Source organism: Schistocerca gregaria, chromosome X (genome assembly GCF_023897955.1).
Source record: "Schistocerca gregaria isolate iqSchGreg1 chromosome X, iqSchGreg1.2, whole genome shotgun sequence".
NCBI lineage: Eukaryota > Metazoa > Arthropoda > Insecta > Orthoptera > Acrididae > Schistocerca > Schistocerca gregaria.
Window position 1 is genome coordinate 234,703,943 of NC_064931.1, and position 12,356 is coordinate 234,716,298.

A 12,356-nucleotide genomic window follows, 5' to 3' on the forward strand; every position below is an offset into this window, starting at 1 on the left:
CGTGAATGTTTCCCAGAGCATAAAGCAGCCGCCGCCAACTTGTCTGCATCTCGCAGTACAGGTGTCACGGAGCTGTTCCGCTGGAAGGCAACGGATGCACACCTTCCCATCGGCATGATGAAGAAAATGTCGTGATTGCGCATTGCCACTGCGCCAACGTCCGGTGCCGATGGTCACGTGCCCATTTCAGTCCTAGTTGCCGATGTCGTGATGTTAACATTGGCACATGTGTGGATCGTCAGCTGCGGAAGCCCATCGTTATGAGTGTTCGGTGGAGTGTATGTTCAGACATACTTGTACTCTGCTCGGCATTTAAGTCTGATGTTAGTTCCTCCACAGTTCGCCTCCTGTCCTGTTTACCAGTCTGCCGAGCCTCTGACGTTCATCTGCAATGACAGGTGGCTGCCCAATCCCAAGAGTGGAAGTGCTTTCACTTTGGTTTCGACACGTATCGAAGACACTCATCACTGAACTCCTACATCATCCAATAAGTCGTCCAATTTCCGAAATGCTCGTGCAGAGTCTCCCAGTCTGCCCTCAGCCCAACTCAGATAGATCGCCTGCCTTCCCCATTCCACACACAGACAGCACGATTACTGATAGCACATGCAACGTGTGTGTGTCTGACAAGCAGTCATTCCTCTCCAGGTGACGCTGCTATCGCCTGGACGAGTTTATATCGATAGCAGGTTGTTGGTGAAACTGTTCTGGCTGATAAGTGTAGATTTAGATGATGTGTTCGGAGCTACGTTAGACGCGCATAATGACAAACATGTAAAAGTGTTTCATATCACCAACTGCACAACCTAAGTGCGGGTTCATACGGAGGGAAGTAACTTAGTTATGGCACTTAATTACGACAGAAGTATTAATATTCGACCTAGGGAATGTGAGTGCAATAAAGGAATATAAACCGTTTCATGATTTACTGAAGAATAGAGCAAACTATGCTTGATAAAGCAGAAAGCAGCTTTCCAAAAACTGAAGCTAAACTCCAACAGGCCACGAAGGCCCAACGGTAACGACCGGCTGCCGTTTCATCCTCAGTCCACAGACGTCACTGGATGCGAATAGGGAAGGGCATGTGGTCAGTACAATGTTCTCCAGGCCGTATGTCAGTTCACGAGACCGGAGCCGCTACTTCTCAATCAAGTAGATCCTCAGTTTGCCTCACAAGGGCTGAGTTTACCCCGCTTGCTAACAGCGCTTAGCAGACCACAAGGTTACCCATCGAAGTGCTAGCCCAGTCCGACAGCCCTTAACTTCGATGATCTGACGGGAACCGGTGTTACCACTGTGGCAAGGTCGTAGCTTTCCAACAAGCAAAAGAAAAAAAATAATTAGCCCTAACCATACAGTATCCTGATTTTACTAAGAAGCTCATAAACACAGCAGACGCTTGTAAGGAATCCATTGGTTCCTTACTGAGTCAGACGGAGTTATGACAGGATTTACCAGTAGCCTTCACTTCTAGAAACTTGAATCATGCACCAAAAGGATATAGTACGATTGAGCGAGAGCTCCTAGACGTAGCCACAAAGGATCAAAAAATGCAGAATAATGTCAAGATGCCCTTAGCGCTGACGGAAATACATAACCAGGTATTCGGTCGTTGTTATATGAATGTGGTTGAGTCCCTTCAAATAATACAACACGGGAACAGATACATCATTAAATTCCAGGATGGCCTCCAGCAACTTGTCATAACACAGTCTGTAATATAATTGGACGGTAACACAGTAACGTGAGTCTTTGTACACAAAATAATTTGAATTACTGAATTAGATCAGTGTTATTGAGTGGTAGACGAGCTATTCTTCGGGGGAATATGAAAAATTCCCAGGATCCTGCAATGGGATCCCGCAAAAGTACACAAATATGGTGATTACCGAACAGAACTAAAGGAGGGAGTTCGCCAGATGAGTCAGATGGCAAGAAGATTTAATAAGAAATGTAAGAAAACGAATCGAGTTGTGAAGCAGATCGATTCGATTGTGGTGACCATCAAAGATACTTGTTATCGTCGCTACATGTATGTTTTCCCCGACCAGAGAGAGGGAACTTCTGGCGTGGCAGCAAATGAATATTGAGCTCCGGCTGCATCAGTGGGCAGAGGGAGTTCCATCTCGGCTTTTAGCACAGCAGGGCTGTTACCAAGTCGCTTCTGAGTGTAATGCACGCTAAGCTACTATTCATGCAAGGCCGCTCCTAAGAGAAGGCTTTGAACTATTACGCGTTGGACTTGTGACGCCGTTAATTTTATCTAGCGATCACCTGTTCCAAATAAACCTTTGTAACATTCTTCAGACCCGTGTGTTCTTGTACTGTTCCTGACCGTGCCTCAATTATTCATTGTCTGAGGCAAGTCTTCTACCCCAGTGAACTATCCTAAGTACGTGAGGAATAGCTCAGGAACAAATTCTTCCTTCCGTTATGTGGCAGTACTCCGAGCCGTCTGTTCCTGGAGTTATGTTCTGCTTCACATAATCCTTTCTTATGTCAGTTTCTTCTGAAAGGTGGTGAAATTATTAGCGTTTCTTGTACTCTCTCAGTCCTGGAGCATCTGTAGTAAGCTGTGATTTGCGTTTTGCTAACTTTTTTCTCTGTATGTTCTAGTAAGCGGACTGTTTCTGTTACTCGGTGTGTGTACTAAGCCGGTTCCCATTAACAGTTGGACGAGTGTTTAAGACGCGGTCTGTGGTATGGAAACCAGGTCATTTGCCACTTTGGTTAATGTGTTCCTTATTTTCAAATGGTTCATTATGTATAAGATATATATTTCCTTTCTATATGCATCGGAAGTTTGTTGTGTAAATTTTCCTAACATTCAACTGAAATATTTTACTTTCAAATTTTTTCAGTTTTATTTGCTCAGTTAGTTGGATATAAGATTATATTTGGAATGTATAAAGTCCAGTAGTGTCTGTTTCCACTAAGGGCCTCAGGTTTTTCCTAATTCAGTCGCTTGGTTTTTGAAAGTTTGACTGAAATATTTTATTTGAAATGGAGGATAAATGTATTACTAACTGCAATCAGTGCACTTGTTTGGTAGTATAATTACTGTTAATGGAGCTTTATTTTAATGGAAGGTTTAACACTGTGCCAAATTGTCTTTGAAAACAAGCCGGCTGTGGGAAATAAATGTGTTATAAATGGGATAAAATTCATGTGGGTAAGCAGCTCTTGCCACTTCCAGGCTCATGCCATTGCTGTTCCTTCTCCTATCCTTACATGACAGGTATCAGAGTATGTTTGCGTGATAGGAAAGTTACAGAAAATTTAGCACAATTATTCAAGTAGCATTAAAAGGTACAAATAAGAGAGTGATATTTGATTGGTACCGTCTGGATGATATTAGTTACTGGTCTGTTTATTCTTAATTATGGATACCTGAGAATTGACTGATACTTCCCATTTCGAAAAGGAATACTTGCAGTACAACTTACAAGTGATAAATCAAGACGTTGAGGATGCGTTGTGGGACTTTTAAACAGATGGCTCCCTGCCTTGGACTTTCCGTTGCAGCTGCCTGAACAGGGCAACAGTGAGATAGGGGCGACTGGTGACATGTACTCCGAATACCTTTCTGCGATGCAAGCCAACATTAAGTTCTAACAAGACAACTGTCCATCCCGTTAGCAAATAGTTTACATCTTCATCTACAGCATACTCCGCAAGCTAACTCATTGTGTGTGCCGGAGGGTACTTCTGTTACCTGCAACTTATCTCTCCTACTCTTTTTCACTTGTGAATGGCACGTGGGAAAAATTATTGTCGGTAAGCCACTGTTTTCGCTCAAATTTCTCGAATTGACTCGTAGTGGTTATTACGCGAGATATATGTGGGAGGTAGTAATATATTTTCCAACTCTGCCAGGAAAATGCTCTCTCAAAATTTCTATATTAAACCTCTCCGTGAAGCACAACACTTTTCTTCTAACGTCTGCCAACAGAGTTTGTTGAGCGTCTCGGAAATGCTTTCGCGCTAGCTAATCTATCCCGTGATGAATAGCGCCAGACTTCGTTGGATCTCCTCTGTCTCTTCTACCGGTCCTACTTGGTAAGGATCCTATAAGGATGAATAATACTCAAGAATCGGTCGAACAAGCGTCTTGCTAGCCCTTCCTCCGTGGATGAGTTACTATTCTCCCTGTGAATTTCTGTCTGGCATCTGCTTTTCCTACTGTTTGTTTCATGTGGTCATTCCAAATGGCTCAAATGGCTCTGAGCACTATGGGACTTAACTGCTAAAATCATCAGTCCCCTAGAAGTTAGAACTACTTAAACCTAACTAACCTAAGGACATCACACACCTCCATGCCCGAGGCAGGATTCGAACCTGCGACCGTAGCGGTCGCGCGGCTCCAAACTGTAGCGTCTAGAACCTCTCGGCCACTCCGGCCGGCTGGTCATTCCACTGAAGGTCACTCTGGATACTTACTCCTAGCCGGCCGGGTGGCCGTGCGGTTCTAGGCGCTACGGTCTGGATCCGCGTGATCGCTACGGTCGCAGGTTCGGACCCTGCCTCGGGCATGGATGTGTGTGATATCCTTAGGTTAGTTTGTTTTAAGTAGTTCTAAGTTCTAGGGGGCTGGTGACCTCAGAAGTTAAGTCCCATAGCACTCAGAGCCATTTCTTTTCATACTTACTCATAGATATTTTATAGTAGATATTGCTTCCAATAGTTTCTCATCAATAGTGTAGTTGTACAGTAGTGGCTTTCTGTTCCTATGATGAGCAATATATTACATTTATTTACGTTCAGGGTCAACTGCCAGATCCTGCACCATCCAACAATCCTCTTCTGCTGATTCCCCAAATCGATACTTCTGGCATTGCTACTTTGTTACAGACGACATCATCTGCGATCAGCCTTGAAGAGGATATTATGCTTTCTACTAGGTCATTTCTATAGACTGTAAACGAAAACGGTCCTATCACACGTCCTTAGGATACTCTGGGAGTTATGAATGGTGGGCTCCATGCGGTTCCCTAGTTGTGCAGCAACCATAAAATTACGAAATAAGCAGCAACCAGTCGTAAAAAAACGAAATAAATAAAACATGATTTTGCGACTGGTTGCTGCTTATTTCGTAACTTTGTTAGTTATCTTTACACGTTTCTATTTTGTTTCATTAAAAGCGACATGTTGAGTTCTGTCGGCAAGAAAATTTTCATTCCTGTCGCAAATCTGGTCCGATACTCGATATGCTCTTTTTTTTTCACTAAACGGCAGTACACGACGGTGCTAAGTTCCCTCCTGAAGCCAAGAAACGCAGCATTAATCTGAGCACCGTTGTTTACAGCGCAATGGATGTAATGGAAGAACCGAGCGAGATGAGTTTCGCAAGATCTCTATTTCTTGAATCCACGTTAACATTTACAGGTTTGGTCCGTATTTAATCATCTCTAAGCCGTCAGGAGAACAGAGTCAAGGATCTGTTCCACAGTTTGTTCATAAGGAGAAGATTTCGGCACTGGACAGACTACGGGACAAATCCCCGGAACTTCAAATTTTAAGGAACGGCTTGCTTGCCCAGGATGGGCCGGAGGATGGGAATAACTATGGTGCCGAGAGCAGTGTTGGGCAGAACAGTGGTGATGCGAGGATGTGACTTTATTTTAATAAGCTTGGTAAGCCGATAGCTGAATTATTAGAGGGAATGGAGATCGTATCTATCGATCCTAGGGCGGAAATCCTACAATTTCAGTGGTTAGCCATCAAGCTACAACTTCAAGTGGGCGTTCTTCAAACGTCACTTTCGTTCGTGGTCCAGGCGATTTATGCTTTTACTAGAGGTAGATTGAGTGGATTAGTTGCTCAGGCTACTAACGAACAAGATTCGCTGGAGGGGTTTGAGTAAGAGAATCACTTGCGAGGATTTATCTAGTGGGTATAGAAGTGAGTTAATTAATAAAGATAATTTTGAAGTTCACGTTTACAATGATGGTTTTTTCCACTATGTGGTGGATATTCGCAGCGCTATGCGCTCTCTATGATTGAAAACCACCGAAGCCGATACTATTAATAACATTTGAGAGAGGATGCGCGTGCAAGACCGTTCACGATTGGCTTCCGAGTACATGATCAGCTGGTGGCTAGCAGTGAAGGTTTTTGGCTGCAGGATGAAAAGATGCTGCTAGTGATGGTGAAGTGCGACCAATAACTGCTGCCAGTTAGAAACAAAAAGGCACATTAAAGGCTCGGATAACGTTGTGGCCGAGGTCTTGAGCAATGTGTTTGTGAGGGGAACACGACGCACTAGAATGTTGTGAAGAGGATGGAGGGTGTATTGTGAACACTATTTCATCCAAGATCGCGGCCTTATATGGAACCTTACCCAAGAAACAGGACGAGGATGAAGCATTGAGGAAAATTAGGGGGTGACTAAGGGAAGGTAGGTCGTTGCGGGGCTACCAGCTAAGTAAAGGTGTGTTATTTTAACACATCAAGTATGATGAGAAGCCAAAATTATTTTGCCTAAACAACTGGTTCTGTCAGTTGCTTACTATTTTCTCCAGGCCTGTTGAAGCTGACCTATAAAACCACCAAAAAGATCAAAGAGCTTCTAACCAAGCCGATCTTGTATTTGGGTGTAAGAAAGTTAGTGACTCAGTAGGTGGAATGCAAGTCAGGCAACCCTAATCCGAACGCCAACAGGATGTTGTTAAGTTAGAGTCGCAGTGAGAGTTCCCTGAACAAATATTTTGTTGATTATTTGGGACCGCTTCCCCGGACTAAAGTCTGAAATAAGTATAACTTGGTAATCGTTCGTACCTTCAGTTGGTTCGTTTGGCTATTCCCTGGCCGAGGAATGATAATTGTAATAACTATTCAGAATCTCTAAGATGTGCTTTATTGTTTTGGCCCGCCCAAAGTGCTCGTTAGTGACAATTTGCCGACAATCAGCCAGGAAGTATCGTAAGATTTGCTATGGTAATCGAACCCCACATCACCATTGTTTCCTATTGCCAGCAGCCTTCGTTTGCAGAGAGTGTGAATAGGAACATAAAATCTGCATTGATTATTTACCACGAAAATAAGACAGCTGGGACAGATCCTTGGGCTGGCTCAACTTCGTTTTAAGCTCAGTGCAACATGGAGCCCACAAGATTACCCATCTAAATCAGTGCTTGCATATCCGGTTGACTCACTTACTGCTAATGTTTGGAACAGTAAGGATTTCTTGCGGCAGAAGATAGACCTCAAGTTGATTAAAAAGAATTGGGCCCGAGATTTAAAAAATATTCCGCTCCAGCACCACAAAGAGGCCTGGGGTATAATCAGAGAAAGCGACTTGCCTCGCCCGAAATGAGGTACCTTGTGGTCATTAAAAACTTTCATGTCCAGATCAAGGCGGCTGATAAAACTTAAAAAAAAATTGTTGCTGCAGTTCAAAGGTCCTTATAAAATTGCAAAATTGTGTAGTCTACTCTCCATTTGAGTGCAGAGCATGACTACCGGTAGGATCATTAGGATCCACCTTAACCTAATCAAAGATGCTGGAGAGGTAGGTATTCAGGTACTAGACTGGATATTGGGGGGGGGGGGGGGGAGATGTTGAGCATGGAGATACTCTACCCAATAGTGGCGGCGATCGAAGATACCTGCTGTCGCTGGTGCATGTATATTTTCTCCGACTGGCGAGAGGGGACTCTGTTCATGGCAGCAGGTGAGTATTTGCCTCCAGCCACTCCTGCACGGAGAGAGACTTCCTCCTTCAGTTTTACCGCAACAAAGCTGTTGTTAGTACATAGGCACAGAACTGGACGGCAGTGGATGGTTTACGGAGTCACTTCTTCATGCGGGTCGATCTATTGGCAGTGTATAGAGGTTTCCACCCCAAGTCGCTCCCGAGTATGATGTACGCTGTGCTGTTGTTCGTGCAAGGTCGTTTCTAAGAGAGGGCTTTGAACTATTACACACTGTACTTGTGGTGTCGATAATTGAAGCCAGTTAGCATCTGTTAGAGGTAAAACTTTATAACTGTGTTCAGACTTGTTTGTTCTTCTAATGCTCTTGGCCATGTTCTAATAATTCTTTTCCTGATACAAGCTGGTTGGTTTGTGGGATTAACGGGACCAGACTACCATGGTCATCGGTCCCCCTGATACAAGTCTTCTGCCCCAGTGAAGTATGCTATAAATGTGTTAGTCAAGAAACTAGTTGTTACACCTATTAAGATGGTTATGTGGCCGTACTCCTAGCAGTCGGTTTTCTGATTTGTCCTCTAATTCAGATAATCCTCTCTAATGTCAGTTTCTGCTCTAGCAGTACCACAACATCGGTATTGAGTTGTGATTTACATTTTGCTAACTTCCGTTACTGTATCTTACAATATGCGAGCTGCTTGGGTTACCCGTTTTCTGTACTAAGCTGGGTCCCCTTCAGGATTGGACTAGTGTTTAAGGTGCAACCAGCGGGGTGCCATTCCGGTCTCTGGTACAGAAACCAGTTCTTTTGCCGCCTTGGTTGATGTATTCCTTATTGTCAAATTTTCACTAGGTTTAACAGAGGTATTTCTTTTTAAATATACCAGAAACTGTTACACTAATTTTCTTAACATTCAACTGAAAGAAAATTTCTTCACAATTTTTAATTTTTATCTGGTCAATTTGTTTGGATGTAAGACTGTACTTTGAATGTTTTATGCTCAATAGTGTCCGTAACCATTAACGGTGCTAGATTTTTCTTAATTAAATCACTAGATTTTTGGAAACCTTAATTGATACGTTTGATTTGAAATATACGATAAATAGGTTAATAGCTGCAATCAGTACACTTATTTATAATATAATTGTTGTTAATGAAGTTTTGGTTTAATGTAAGGTTTAATATTGCGCCAGATTTCCTTTGGTAAAAAAAAACCGTCTCTGGGAAAGAGATGTGTTATAGAGGTAAAAAAGATCTTTCGCGGTTAGTTAACAACGACAATAGATTGTGGATTGTAGGCCTGCATCCCGGCGCAGTACAAAAATCTTCGTTACGTAATTTCAAATCGAAACTTCCTTTTTAAAATGATATAAATTTGAACTCAGAAGCATTAAAGATCGTGTCATCTCTAATAATTTATTTGGTAATATTGGCATTTTCTTGGTGTTAATTTCCATATGTATTATTGCCATACAGACCAGTTTTCTCTAACCGTCTGCAGAGGTAATCAATTTGTATAATCAAGCGACAGTACAGAAAGGAGAGCAGAGTACCTGCAAGACAAATACATTATGTGGGTTTCATACAAACTCATCTACATGGATACTCTGTAAATCACATTTAAGTGCCAGGCAGAGGATTCATCGAACCACTTTCACAATCCTCTACTGTTCCAATCTCGTATAGAGCACGTAAATAACGAACACCTATTTCTTTCCGTACGAGCTCTGGTTTCCCTTATTTTATTTTGATATCGTGTCTCCCTATGTAGGTCGGTGTCAACAAAATATTTTCGCATTTCGTGAGAAGATTCCGTGGCAACGAAAAACGCCTTTCTTTTAATGATTTCCAGCCCAAATACTGTATCATTTCTGTGACTCTCTCCCATATTTCGCGATAATACAAACCGTGATGCGCTTCTTTGAACTTTTTCGATGTACTCCACCAGTCCTATCTGGAAAGGATCCCACACCGCGCAGCAGCATTCTAAAAGAGGACGGACAAGCGTAGTGTCTCCTTAGTAGATCTAAGTCTAAGTGTCCTGCCAATAAAACGCAGTCTTTGGTTAGCCTTCCCCACAAAATTTTCTATGTGTTCCTTCCAATTTAAGTCGTTCGTAATTGTAATACCTAGGTATTTAGTTGAATTTAGGGATTTTAGGTTAGACTGATTTATCTTGTAACCGAAGTTGAAAGAGTTCCTTTTAGCACTCATGTGGATGACCTCACACTTTTCGTTATTTAGGGTCAACTGCCACTTTTCGCACCACTCTGCTATTTTTTCTAAATCGTTTTCCAGTTTGTTTTGATCTCCTGATGACCTCTTTCAACCAAAGACGGCTTCTCAGGTTGTCTCCCAAATCGTTTATGTAGAAAAGGAACACTAAAGGGCCTATAACACTGCCTTGGGGAACGCCAGAAATCACTTCTGTTTTAATCTATGACTTTCCGTCAATTACTACGGACTGTTACCTCTCTGACAGGAAATCACAAAACCAGTTACATAACTGAGACGATATTCCATAAGCACGCAATTTCACTATGAGCCGCTTATGTGGTACAGTGTCAAAAGCCTTCCGGAAATCCAGAAATAGGGAATCGATCTTAAATCCATTGTCAACAGCACTCAACACTTCATGTGAATAAAGAGCTAGTTGTGTTTCACAGGAACGATGTTTTCTATGCCCATGGTGACTATGTGTCAATAGACAGTTTTCTTCGAGGTAATTCATAATGTTTGAGCACAATATATGTTCCAACATCATGCTGCTTATCGACGTTAACGATATGGGCCTGTAATTTAGCGGATTATTCCTACTACCTCTTTTGAATATTGGGGTGACCTCTTCAAGTTTCCAATTTTTGGGTACGGAGCTTTCGTAGAGCGAACGGTTGTATATGATTGTTAAGTATGGAGCTAATGCATCAGCATACTCTGAAAGGAAACTGATTGGTATACAGTCTGGACCAGAAGACTTGCTTTTATTAAGTGATTTAAGTTCCTTCACTACTCCGAGGATATTTACTTCAACGTTACTCATGTTGCCAGCTGTTCTCGATTCGAATTCTGGATTATCTACTTCGTTTTCTTTCGTGAAGACATTTCGGAGGGCTGTGTTCAGAAACTCTGCTTTTGCAGCACTGTCCTCGATAGTATCTCCATTGCTGTCGCTCAGAGAAGGCATTGATTGTTTCTTGCCGCTAACATACTTCACATACGACCGTAATTTCTTTGGATTTTCTGGCAGGTTTGGAGACAAAGTTTCGTTTTGGAAACTGTTATAAGCATCTCGCACTGAAGTCTGCGCTAAATTTCAAGTTTCTGTAAAAGATCGCCAATCTTGGGGATTTTAAGTCTATTTAAATTTGGCATGTTTGTTTCGTTGTTTCTGCAACAGTGTTCTAACCCGTTTTGTGTACAAATGAGGATAAGGTCCGTTGTTTGTTAATTTATTTGGTATAAATCTCTCAATTGCTGCCGTTACTATTTCTTTGAATTCAAGCCACATATAGTCTACAGTTATATTATTAATTTGGAATGAGTGGAGATTGTCTCTCAGGAAGACGTAAAGTGAATTTTTATCTGCTTTTTTGAATAGGTATATTTTTCGCTTATTTTTGGAGGATTTGGGGATTACAATATTCAATCTCGCCACGACAACCCTTTGTTCACTAATCCCTGTATCGGTTATTAACTCAGGATTATTTGTTGTTAAGAGGTCAAGTGTGTTTTCACAACCGTTTACTATTCGGTTGGGCTCATGAACTAACTGCCCGAAATAATTTTCAGAGACTGCGTTTAGCACAATTTTCGGATGATATTTTATGCGTATATCAGGAATTAAACATGTATTTTCGCCAACATATCGAGGGTAAATTAAAGTCACCACAAACTATTATCGTATGGGTCGTGTACGTATTTCAAATCAAACTGAAGTTCAAGTTTTCTTTGAACCTTAAAGGAACGCGGAACGCAGTTCAGGTCTTTCCGATACTTCGGTGCATGATAATTCATCTACGTCTACGTCGATATGACTGCTCCTCAGTTCTCGCATAAGTGCTTGGCAGATGGTTCATTGAACCATTTCCCAACTACTTATATATCGTTTCACTCTCGAACTGCACGAAGTAGAAACGAAAACTTATATCTTTCCTTGCGAGCTATGATTCGTCTTTTTTATTATAGTGGTCATTTTTCCCTATATAGAAGGGAGTCAAGCAAATACTTTCACATTCGGACGAAAACGTTGGTGATGAAATTTCCTGAAAAGTTCTCGCCCCAACGAAAAACTCTTCTGTTTTAATGACTGCCACGTCAACTCGCGTACCATGTCCGTGCAACTCTCCCCTGCTTCACGATAATTTAAAACGATTTAGTTGTATATGGTAAGACTCCAATACCACACATCAGTGCTCCTAAAGGGGATGGACAAGGGAAGTGTAGGCAATCTCTTTGGTAGAAATGGTTCAAATGGCTCTGAACACTATGGGACTTAACATTTGAGGTCATCAGTGCCCTAGAACTTAGAACTGCTTAAAGCTAACTAACCTAAGGACATCACATACATCCATGCCCGCGGCAGCATTCTAACCTGCAACCTTAGCAGTCGCGCGGTTCCGGACTGAGGAGCCTAGAACCGCTCGCCCACAACGGCCGGTTCTTTGGTAGAATTTTGGCATGTTCGAAGCGTTCTGCCCACATGA